This window comes from Meriones unguiculatus, chromosome 7, assembly GCF_030254825.1.
Source record: "Meriones unguiculatus strain TT.TT164.6M chromosome 7, Bangor_MerUng_6.1, whole genome shotgun sequence".
In the NCBI taxonomy this organism is placed as follows: domain Eukaryota; kingdom Metazoa; phylum Chordata; class Mammalia; order Rodentia; family Muridae; genus Meriones; species Meriones unguiculatus.
In genome coordinates, this window is record NC_083355.1 from 48470705 (window position 1) to 48483711 (window position 13007).

Below are 13007 nucleotides of genomic sequence, written 5' to 3' on the forward strand. Positions count from 1 at the left end.
CGGTGGAGATGAGGGAGGAAGGGAGGGACTGGGAGGGAATGAGGGATCGGGACATGGCTGGGATACAGAGTTAATAAAATGTAACTGATAAGAAAAAAATAAAATTAAAAACAAACAAGTTATGTTCTTTTGAAATACCTGTTGGTGTATGTTGTGCCATGAATTAAGCCATACTCATCTGTTTCTTTTCATAATATCAACACCTTCCACAGTATCCTGCTACCTTGAATGAACATCCTGATCTCCTCAAAGAAAGTTCCAAATGCAGCATCAAGGGAACCAGAGTACTGGAGCCTTATTTTCTTCTTGGGATTCTCAGAGTATCCAAACTTACAAGTGCCTTTGTTCCTGATGTTTTTAGTCATATACAACATCACTCTTTTGGAAAATCTAGGTTTGATTTTGGTCATAAGGATCAATGCCAAACTCCACACTCTTATGTGCTTTTTCCTCAGCCATTTATCTTTTGTTGATCTTTGTTACACCATCGTAATTGCACCGAAATTGTTAGACCTCCTGATAACAAAGGACAGATCTACGTCACTCAAAGGATGCATAATCCAGTTTTACTTTGGCTGTGCTTGTGTGTTTACCCAAAGTTTCATTTTAGCAGTCATGGCCTATGATCGCTTTGTGGTCGTTTGTAACCCCCTGCTGTACACAGTGGCCATGTCTCATGGGCTCTGTGGCCTCCTGGTAACTGGAACGTACTTCTGGGGTGGGCTGTGTGCCACCACACTCACTTATTTTCTTTTGGCACTATCTTACTGTAGATCTACCATCATTAACCACTTTTGCTGTGAGTACACAGCCATCCTCTCTGCAGCCTGCTCGGATTCTTCCTTCAGCCAGATGGTATGCTTGTTAATTTGTATGTTCAATGAGATATGTAGTCTCCTGATCATCATTGTCTCCTCTGTTGTCTTCTTTATCACTGTCATCAGGATTCCTACTAAAGGAGCACTACAAAAAACATTTTCTACCTGTGCCCCGCACCTGACTGTCATCTCCTTCTGCCATGGAATTATTCTCCTTCTATACTGTGTGCTCAGATCGAAGAGCTCACTGCTGCTTGTTAAGATAGTCACTGTGTTTTACAGCATAGTCATCCCTATGCTCAATCCTCTTATTTACAGTCTAAGAAATAAGGATGTAAAGGAGACCGTGAGAAAGCTAATCCTCTTAAAAATCCTTGCTCATTAATTATAAACACATACCTAAAGTATTGCTATTAATTTCTTTACTCTTGAATTTCTAAAATAAAATAATGAAATAAAAATAAAATATTTGCAAAATTGTTGGTATGAGGTGATATGTGTGTGTGACCGATAAAATATTTACAATAAATAACTTTATAGAGACTAGAAATTATGGTATTGCCTTAGAATGGAGATAGCTAAATCGAGGTCCTCTAATGATGTCCAAATTTTACTTCTGTTATATTTTGTATTTCTCTTTTTATTTTGTTCTTCCTTTCCCTTTCTTTTTCTTGGTATATATCCTTTTTTCTTGTCTCTTATATTCTCTCTCTTGTATGCATGTTTGTAATTGTGCATGAGTACCTAAACATTCATATATGAGTACATGTGAATGATAATTATCCTTTTCCTACCCAGCAAACAATAAAAAAGTATATTATATTATGCAGACTCCACAAACTTCATGTTTCCTGCCTTCCCTCACTAAGAAATCACTATATTGAATGAATTATAATGTTCATAACTTTCTTTTCAACCACAGTATCTAACTGCAGGTTCTGAGATTATAAAATTTACTTTTGCCTACACACCTGAAACTTATACATTTAAAAATTTAAAGTTTAGAACCTAGAAACACTAGCTAAAACTTTAATGATTTTGTTCAGAGAAGTATTTATATTATCATTTAAAACATACTTAGTTTTTAATATATGCTTTTAAATATGTTGCTTATCTGTGCTATATCTGCTTTATCCTATTTCCTTTTTGATTTCTTTTCTCTACTGTTATTACTCAGAAACTGACAGAAAATCGAATTTTGAGAATGGAGCCATTCCCTTCACAGGATTCATCAGGCTTTTTTTCTTTGCATGTGTCTTATTTAAGAACATTTTATCTTTAATTATTAAGCATGTTTCAGAGTGTGGACTTATGCACTTGAATTCAGTGCTCATGAAAGTCAGAAGTCTGTGCTGAATCCTTTGGAAATTAAGTTACAATCAGTTGTGGGCTGACCAATATGGGTGCTAGGACATGAACTCACATCTTCTGTAAAAGCATTATGTGTTCTGCATACTGAGTATATTTCTGCTACTAGGTGCAACCAGGTTGGCAAAGTTGTGCTATAGCTAATTTGCTATGATCCATAATTATCTTAAAAAAAAAAAACTTTTACTTTTCAGGAGACTTCTTCTGTTTTGGTGACCATGTTACACCCTTGAGCTACCATTGACTTTTTGTTAATTTTTATTTTTTATATTAATCATAGTTTATTTACTTTGTATGCCAGCCACAGACCCCTACCTCATTCATTCTCTCCCAATCCCACCCTCCCTCCTTCATCTCCTCCCTGCCATTCTCTAAGTCCACTGATAAACGAGGTTCTCCTTCCTTTTCTTTTGACCTTAATTTATCAGGTCTCTTCAGGACTGGCTGCAATGTCCTCCTCTGTGGCTTAGCAGGGCTGCTTCTCCCTAGGGGTAGGGGGAAATCAAAGAGCCGGCCATTGAGTTCCTGTTAGACAGCCCCTTTTCCTCTTAATAAGGAAACCCACTTGGATACTGAGCTGCCCTGGGCTATATCCTAGCAGGGGTTCTAGCTTATATCATACATGGTCCTTGGTTGGAGAAACAGTATCAGAATATATCTGTGCCCAGATATATTTGGTCCTTGTGGAGCTCCTGTCCTCTCCAGATCATACTAACTCCCTCTTCTTTCATATGATTCCCTGCACTCTGCCCAAGGTTTGGTTATGAGGTCCTCTGTGGTAGGCTTCTGTTCTGCTACTTTTTTTCTCCTACTTCCAATGTCCATCCCTTTTGCCTTTCTAAGTGAAGATTGATCATCTTACCCTGGGTCTTCTTTCTTATTTATCTTCTTCAGGTATAGAGATTTTAGTATGTTTATCCTATCTTATAGGTCTAGTATCCACTTATAAGTGAGTATATACCATGTGTGTCTTTCTGCTTCTGGGATAGCTCCCTCAGGATGATCTTTTCTAGATCTCACCATTTGCCTGCAAATTTCATAATCTTCTTGTTTTTAATTGCTGAGTAGTATTTCTTATTCAAAACATTATTTTATTTAAATGTATACAGTCCTTGGCTGAGCATTTGGCTAAATGTATATCATGTATGATTTACAGACTTCCACATATGAATAAGCAATGTAGCCCTATAGGTAAAGTGCATGATTTGGTGAGATACTGATGTTTATTTTTAAACAATTAGAACACTTTGGTTGCATAAGATTGTTATTAATGATTACTAATAAGGGAAACTACAATATTTATTTTGGCTATAAGTTAAAATTATAAAGAAGAAAAGACTATAGTTTGCAATTGATAGTAGAATTAACATTGCAGTGCACTGAATTTTACCAAGATTTCAAAATCCCAAAATATATCAGTCATGATTAGCAAGCGATACTAGAAAAGATATATAATTTAGTTGTGACAATTAAACAGCTTATTACTTATGAAAAATTTTCAACATATTTCTTGTATGTATATATTCATTTTCCAATGACTAAAAACAGAAAATTATTCCATCATTAATGTATGCTAACTTAAAAATTGTGCATGTTGAATTTCTGTTCAAAACGTTAATTTGAACAGAAAGGTCATTGTCATTTTTCTTATTTTATGGGTGAATACTCAACTTCAAATTAAATAGATTTTTGAATAGCCAGCTAAGTTGGAGTTAAACTCACTGTTGTTTTTGTTGTTTTTTAGTATTAGTCTGTCAGTCATTTTAGAAATCTTGGAAATTCTGCACAATATTCTTGAAAATGAATGAATAAACAAATCACACAAACATGACAACAAGATCACCTTCCTGACTGTAGCCTTGACGTCTCCATTCCTCAGACTATATATCAGGGGATTTAACATAGGGATGAAGACTGTGTAGAACACTGAGGCAACCTTGACCATGAGCCATGAGCTCTTGGTGTTAGGTGCACAGTAAAGAAAAAGGATGGTTCCATGAAAAATAACAATAGCGGTCAGGTGGGAGGCACATGTAGAGAAGGCTTTACTATGGCCCCAATGGAAGGCATCTTCACAACAGTGATGACAATGAAAACATAGGAGGTAAGAATAATGACCAGGCTGCTTATTTCATTAAACATAGCACAGAAAAAAGTAATCTTCTTGCTAATATAAGGGTCAGAGTGGGATACAGCCACAATAGCAGCATTCTCACACAAAATTATTTATGATATTAACTCCCTAGAAGGATAATCTCAGCAAAAAGTATCAGGGAACAGATTAGACCCCAAGAGTATGATGCACCCACTAAAAAGGAGCACAGCTTAGGGGACATCACAGCACTGTAGAGCAGAGGATTACACACTGCCACAAACTGGACATAGGCCATCACTGCTAACATGTAAGTTTCCGTCACCACAAATGTACATGCAAAGAAGAACTGCATGATGCAGCCTGAGAAGGAGATGGTTCTGTTTTCCAAAATCAAGTTTTCTTTTTTTTTTATTTTTTATTTTTATTTTATTTTATTTTATTTTATTTTAATTTTTTATTTTTTCAATGCAGTTTATTCAGGAACTTTGAACAATCCTTGGACCCTGGGGAAAGCCAGCCCACAGCTTAAATAGCCTCTGGGTAGCCAACCCAGGCGTGCCACGTGGGCAATGCAGATAGGTCCACATACATGGAAGCAAGCCAGATCCTCGGCCTTAGCCAAATGTGGAGTTGTTCGTGACAGAAAGCACTTACCATCGGGAAGGTGGAAGGCGGAAACCAGCTCCATCTTTAAGGCATAGCATTCTGCAGCTCTCTACAGTTCCCCCTTTTTGTTTTAGACGCATCAGGCAAGAGTAGAGGTCTGAATTGTTGAGCTATATTTTAGGTAATTGGACTGGAGAATTCAATACTACGATGGAGCAGCTGAGAGTGGCCATTGTCACAGTAAATTCTACCAGAGTGGACGCAGGACTAGCCACAGGATTATCAACATGGATTGCTGCAGCCATGAATCATCTGAAGGAATGGGCGGGCATGGGAGCGTTAGCAGGCCTTCTGGTGTTGGTCTCCTTGGTTTGCCTGTGGTATATATGCAAGATTAGAGTCTCACAACAGTGTGATGCAGCCATGATCATTCAGGCCTTTACAGCCATTGAAGCAGGACATTCTCCCCAAGCATGGTTGGATACCATAAAAAGCTAAAATGATACGCTCAGGATGCGAGGCTAAGCACTGCACTCAGGGTCAGCCGCTTTGGACCCAGAGAAGAGCATGTCTGATTGCATGCGGGTTGATGCCCCAGGTCCCGCCTCTGAGAAAAAGGTATCGGATGGGTCTGATGCTCTTTGGGTGGATGACACCTAAATGAACATCTGTACAAAGTCCCAATTTATTTCTAATATCAGAGATCAGACCTCTACTCTTGCCTGATGCGTCTAAAACAAAAAGGGGGAACTGTAGAGAGCTGCGGAATGCTATGCCTTAAAGATGGAGCTGGTTTCCACCTTCCACCTTCCCGATGGTGAGTGCTCTCTGTCACGAACAACTCCACATTTGGCTAAGGCCGAGGATCTGGCTTGCTTCCATGTATGTGGACCTATCTGCATTGCCCCCGTGGCACGCCTGGGTTGGCTACCCAGAGGCTATTTAAGCTGTGGGCTGGCTTTCCCCAGGGGTCCGAGGATTGTTCAATGTTCCTGAATAAACTGCAATGAAAAAAAAAAAAAAAAAAAGAAGTTCAAGATCCATCAAAACCTGGTATTTAAAGACCCTAGTACCCAGTGTACCACTACCGAAAGATAATGGAATCTTTAACAGAAAGGTCTTCAGGTCACTTCAGGTCTTCAACAATCACCAACCTTTTTCGTTATGTTTCCTACCCATGAGGTAAATAGAGTTTGTTAAAACTGGTAAACAGGCATCTCTACAGCCAGCCTCCAGGGGACCTGACCAAAGGGACATCAGACATCTCTGAGGCCACCTCCAGGAGGCTACAGGACTCTTGCCCACCTACGCTACACAAGCACCTCTTCTGCACATAGGCTGGGTCACTTCATAAGAAGACTCATCTGTCCTTCTCTCTCTCTCTTTCTGGCCTCACCCAGAGATTGTCTCTGTAACCCTTTCCCCTCCCTTAATAAAACCTCTCACGTGAAAAAAAAAAAAAAGAGTAGAGGTCTGATCTCTGATATTAGAAATAAATTGGGACTTTGTACCGATGTTCATTTAGGTGTCATCCACCCAAAGAGCATCAGACCCATCCGATACCTTTTTCTCAGAGGCAGGACCTGGGGCATCAACCCGCATGCAATCAGACATGCTCTTCTCTGGGTCCAAAGCGGCTGACCCTGAGTGCAGTGCTTAGCCTCGCATCCTGAGCGTATCATTTTAGCTTTTTATGGTATCCAACCATGCTTGGGGAGAATGTCCTGCTTCAATGGCTGTAAAGGCCTGAGTGATCATGGCTGCATCACACTGTTGTGAGACTCTAATCTTGCATATATACCACAGGCAAACCAAGGAGACCAACACCAGAAGGCCTGCTAACGCTCCCATGCCCGCCCATTCCTTCAGATGATTCATGGCTGCAGCAATCCATGTTGATAATCCTGTGGCTAGTCCTGCGTCCACTCTGGTAGAATTTACTGTGACAATGGCCACTCTCAGCTGCTCCATCGTAGTATCGAATTCTCCAGTCCAATTACCTAAAATATAGCTCGACAATTGTTTAGACAGATTTGCAGCACAGGAAAAATTCTCATGTTGTATGCTAGTGACACAAAGTCCAGCATACTTTCATTGACAGCCAGGTTGAGCGATTTGCCATAGGGTATCAATTTGCTCCTGCAAGAGGTCAATCCTCTGATTAAACACCATCAAGCTTCCTTTTAGTTGAGCATTAATTCCTTTATGTACAACTAAGGTCTGAGCTACATTGGCTAAATGATTATTCAGGGTCTGAGCAGTCTGCCCAGTATGACTCATGGCTAATGCCCGGGTGTCCAATCCCCATCCGGAAAGGCAAAGAGGATGGACATCAGAAGAAGAAGAAAACAGGAAACAACCTAGGAACCTACCACAGAGGGCCTCTGAAAGCCTCTGCCCTTCAGACTATCAAAGCAGATGCTGAGCCGGATGGGCAACTGTTGGGCAGGTGAACGGAATTTTAGGTAAGAACTGGGAAATAGTAAGAGCTGGAGAGGACAGGGTCTCCACAAGGAGAGCAACAGAACAAGAAAATTTGAACACAGGGAACTTCCCAGAGACTCATACTCCAACCAAGGACTATTCATGGAGATAACCCAGAACCCCTGCACAGATGTAGCCCAGGGCAGTTCAGAGTCCAATTGGGTTACATAGTAATGTGAAGAGGCGCTGCCTCTGACATAATCTGATTGGCCTGCTCTTTGATCACCTCCCTCTGGGGGGGAGCAGCCTTACCAGGCCATAGTAGAGGACAATAGAGCCACTTTTGATGTGAACTGATAGACTAAGATCAGAAAGGAGAGGAGAACCTCCCCTATTAGTGGACTTGGGGACTGGCATGCAGGCAGAGGGAGGAGGGAGGGTGGGATTGGAAGGGGAGGAGGGAGGGGCTTATGGGGGGATGCAGAATGAATAAAGTTTAATTGATGAAAAATTTAAAAAAAAAAGGGAAAAAATAATTTAAGAACCTTAAATGACTTTCAAAATTGGAGGAAAACATGGAGTTAGTCAATTGGCATGGAGCACGTCTCGCCCCTGGGGGCAATGGTCTCCTGAACCTACTCAGACCTCGGACACCACCACTGCTAGTTCTAGAACTGACACAGGATGTTCCAACGAGGGGTTAAGGCTTCTCATAATATTTCCTATAAGCCCACACCTGTTTGTCTATATCCCCCATTTTTATTCATTATTAGCCAGATAGAGCCAAGTAATTGTGGTAATGATATTTGCTTTTTTGCCCAATGCTGGAATGCTAGTAAATTTAGGTATGCCCTGGTTACTCGCATGCCTCACTGGGTGCTTGTGCCCATTGATGCCCCTCATGCTATGACTCTCTTCAGACAGAAAAGGGATCTTGGAACTACAGCCACCATTGTTATTTTTTATTTTTTTTTATCAGTTACATTTTATTAACTCTGTATCCCAGCCGTGTCCCGATCCCTCATTCCCTCCCAGTCCCTCCCTCCCTCCCTCATCTCCACCGTGCCCCTTTCCAAGTCCAGTTGAGTAACATCTTGGTTATTTCCATCTTCTGGCTATTACAAATAAAGCTGCTACAAACATGGTTGAGCAAATGTCCTTAATTGTGCACTTGAGCCTCTTTGGTATATATGCCTAGGAGTGGTATAGCTGGATCTTGAGGAAGTGCTATTCCTAGTTGTTCAGAGTCAACTTTAATGCTTTAAATATCTAATGAAATATTTTAGAAGATACCAATATTCTTTAAACTTAAATACATACATATAGCTATAAAACCCCTGTAAAATATTGCGTAAACTGAGGATTAACTTTCACGGTACCAGAATAGAAGGTACCATGCAAGTTTCCAAAGGAGGGAAGAAAACAACAGTTCTCTCTAGCAAAGCCCCCATGAACCACAACAATGACCAACATAGCATGAGAGCTTTAAGAGTATAGTAATGGCATGCATACATTCATGGTAAACAATAGCTCTCTAATTAGATTTAAGACCCATTCAGCAAGTGGGAAATCATTTCTAGTACTGGAAACTTAGATAACTACTCAATACTAGTGAAGTCATGGATCACCTACAACACTACTTTAAAAGTAACATAACTCTAATGGAGTCCTACTCAGCTATTAAAAACAAGAAAATGGTGAAATTTGCAGAAAAATGGATGGAACTAGGAAAGATCATCCTGAGTGAGGTTTTCCAGGGGCAGAAAGACATGAATGATTTATACTCACTTATAAGTGGGTATTGGCCATACTATGAAGGGTAAACATACTAAAATCTGTACACCTACAGAAGGTAAACCACAAAGAGGACCCTAAGGAAGATGCTGAATCCTCATTCAGAAGGAAAAACAGTATAGACACAGGAAGTGATAGAAGAGATAGAACAGGTCTGGAGCCTACCACAGACGTCCTCTAAAAGACTCCACCCAGGAGGGGTTCAGAGCAGATACAGATACATGCAGCCAAACTTTGGACAGTGCACAGGAAGTCTTATTGAATAAGGGAGATATGAAAGGACCCAGAGGTGACATGAGCCACACAAGGAGACCAACAAAGCCAAAAAAAAAAAAACCCAAAAAATCAGACAAACAAACAAACAAACAAAAAAAACCCCCAGCAGGGCTCAGGGAGGACTGCAGAAACTGATGCATTAACCAAAGACCATACATAGAGAGGACCTGCTCAGATGTAGGCCAAAGACAGCTCAGTCCATGCGGGCGGGTTCCTTGGTAAGAGGAGAAGAGACAGTCTCTGATATAAACTTGGTTGCCTGCTCCTTGATCACTTCTCCCTGGTGGGGCGACTTAGCTAGCCCACAGAGGAAGAAGAAAATAAAAGTCTTTTCAAAACTTTTATTTTTCTCATTTTAAATATAACATAGTATAGAGTCACACATAATGACACACACTTTTAATTCCAGCACTTAGGAGGCCAACCTAGGCATATGTCTGTGAGTTCAAGGCCAGCATGGTTTACAAAGTAAATTCTGTGACAACCAAGGCTATTATACAAAGAACTCCTGTCTCAAAGCCCCCTCCCTCAAAAGAAAAAAGACTTTTACATTCTGTTAATGCTGTTGTGGTTTAACATTAAACAATGCTGAATATACAATAAAGTGAGAGCTCATGTGTTTGTATTTAGGACAATATTTCAACTAAATGAAACAACCATTTACTAACTACAAATCATTCTATCACATTCTTTTTTTTTTTTCTACCACATTCTTATTGTGAGAGTTGGTACCAGAAAAAAGTAAAAAAGGACAGGAGTAGGATGGAAGAAGGGAGGAATTTAGGGAAAGCCAAATGGAAAAAGAGGTCAGAGTGTTTTGTGTATTATTGGAAAAGATGTAAAGATGTGATACCTCTATGGAAACATGCCTGGTGGTTCATCATGTAATTAATGTGAACATTCCACATGACCTGGCAGCTCCACCTCTAGTGTGTACCAGATTAATTAATACCAGAATCACATATTTTAAAGATCATTTTTACTCACAATAAGCAAATGATAGAACCATACTGGGTAGCCATCAACAGATACACATCCGTCAACATGGATGATCTTTGTGGGCATTAAAATAAATGAAACCAGCAACACACAGAGTGCATACTGTATAATTCCAAGCATGTGTTGTATTTATCAGAGTCTAGTTCATAGATACAGAAGTGGGACACTTATCAGACAGTGGATGTGGGGAGGCATCCTGCAGTATGTGCATGGCTTCGTTAAGATGTTTAAATGTCCTGGAATCAGTGGGTTCAGCAACACAACTCCGTGAACACGTTTGCTGACACCAAACTGTCTACTCTCAAGTGTTCATCTGATCAATATGTGTGCAGGGTATTTTTTTAATTTTATTATTATTATTATTTTTTTATCCGTTACATTTTATTAACTCTGTATCCCAGCCATGTCCCAATCCCTCATTCCCTCCCTCATCTCCACCGTGCCCCTTTCCAAGTCCACTGATAGGGGGGACCTCCTCCCCATTCATCTGATCCTGTTTTATCAGGTATCTTCAGGACTGGCTGCAAAGCCCTCCTCTGTGGCCTAACAGGACTGCTCATCCCTTCGGGGGTAGGGAGACCAAAGAACCAGTCATTGAGTTCCTGTTAGAAATAGTCCCTGTTCCCCTCACTTTGGGAAACCAATTGGTTACTGAGCTACCACAGGCTACATCTGAGTGGAGGTTCTAGGTTATATCCATACATGGTCCTTGGTTGAATGTCAGTCTCAGAAAAGACCCTGTGCCCAGATATATTTGGTCCTTGTGGAGCTCCTATCCTTTCCCCATCAGAATAACTCCCCTTCTTTCTTATGATTCCCTATACTCTGCCAAAGGTTTGGTCATGAGTCTTTGCTTTGAAAACACTGCTAGTTAGAGTCTTTCAGATGCGCTCAGTAGACTCCTGTCATACGTTCAACGCACATCCCATCTGTCTTTCTAAACGAGGATTGATCATCTTACCCCATGTCCGCTCAATTGATTATCTTTTTAGGTGTATAGATTTCATTATGTTTATCATATCTTATAGGTCTATATAAGTGAGTATATCCCATGTTTGTCTTTCTCCTTCTGGGATATTTCACTCAGAATGATCTTTTCTAGATCCCACCATTTGCCTGCAAATTTCATGATTTCCTCCTTTTTGATTGCTGAGTAGTATTCCATTGTATAAAAATACCACAATTTCTGTACTCATTCCTTCGTTGATGGACATCTGGGTTGTTTCAAGGTTCTGGCTCTTACAAATAAAGCAGCTATAAACATGGTTGAGCAAGTATCCCTTTTGTGTACTAGAACGAACTTTGGGTATATACCTAGCAGTGGTATAGCTGGGTCTTGACGAAGCACTATTCCTAATTGTCTTAGAAAGCGCCAGATAGCTTTCCAGAGTGGTTGTACCAGTTTACATTCCCACCAGCAGTGGAGGAGGGTTCCCCTTTCTCCACAACCTCTCCAGCATGTGTTGTCACTTGAGTTTTTCATCTTGGCCATTCTGATGGGTGTAAGGTGATATCTCAGGGTCGTTTTGATTTGCATTTCCCTGATGGCTAATGAGGATGAGCATTTCTTGAAGTGTTTCTCTGCCATTCAATATTCCTCTACAGAGAGTTCTCTGTTTAGCTCTGTTCCCCATTTTTTAATTGGATTACTTGGTTTTCTGCTTTTCAGCTTCTTTAGTTCTTTGTATATACTGGATATTAGTCCTCTGTCAGATAAAGGGATAGTGAAGATTCTTTCCCAATATGTAGGCAGTCATTTTGTTTTGATGACAGTGTCCTTTGCTTTACAGAAACTTTTCAGTTTCATGAGGTCCCATTTATTGATTGTTGCTCTTAGAGCCTGTGCTGTTGGTGTTCTGTTCAGGAAGTTGTCTCCTGTGCCAATGAGTTCTAGGCTGTTCCCCACTTTTTTTCCAATTGATTTAGGGTATCTGTTTTTATGTTGAGGTCCTTGATCCACTTTGACTTTAGTTTTGTGCAGGGTGATAAATATGGTTCTATTTTCATTTTTCTGCATGTGGACATCCAGTTGGTCCAGCACCATTTGTTGAAGATGCTGTCTTTTTTCCATTGAATGGATTTGCCTTCTTTGTCAAATATCGAGTATTCATAGGTGTGTGGATTTATTTCTGGGTCTTCTATGCGGTTCCATCGATCCTCCTTTCTGTTTCTATGCCAATACCATGCAGTTTTTATTACTGTTGCCCTGTAGTACAGCTTGAGATCAGGGATGGAGAGACGTCCAGATGATCTGTTGTTGTACAGGATCGTTTTGGAGATTCTGGGTTTTTTGTTTCTCCATATGAAGCTGAGGATCTTTTTTTCAAGGTCTGTAAAGAATTGAGTTGGTATTTTGATGGGAATTTCATTGAATCTGTAGATTGTTTTCGGCCGTATGGCCATTTTCACAATGTTAATCTTACCAATCCATGAGCACGGGAGATCTTTCCATCTTCTGATATCTTCTTCAATTTCTTTCTTCAGAGACTTGAAGTTTTTCTCAAACAGTTCTTTCACTTGCTTGGTTAGAGTCACACCAAGGTACTTTATGTTATTAGTGGCTAGTGAAGGGTGTTGTTTCCCTAATTTCTTTCTCAACCTTTTTGTCTTTGGTATATCTGATTTTT

General features: G+C 40.2%; 2 pseudogenes; one reads left to right on the plus strand and one right to left on the minus strand.

Annotated features, from left to right (window-relative positions):
* Positions 1 to 262: 262 nt before the first annotated feature.
* Positions 263 to 1203, plus strand: LOC110544194 (olfactory receptor 1165-like; annotated as a pseudogene).
* Positions 1204 to 3549: 2346 nt separating this feature from the next.
* On the minus strand, positions 3550 to 6066 carry LOC110544195 (olfactory receptor 5D13-like; annotated as a pseudogene).
* Positions 6067 to 13007: the final 6941 nt, after the last annotated feature.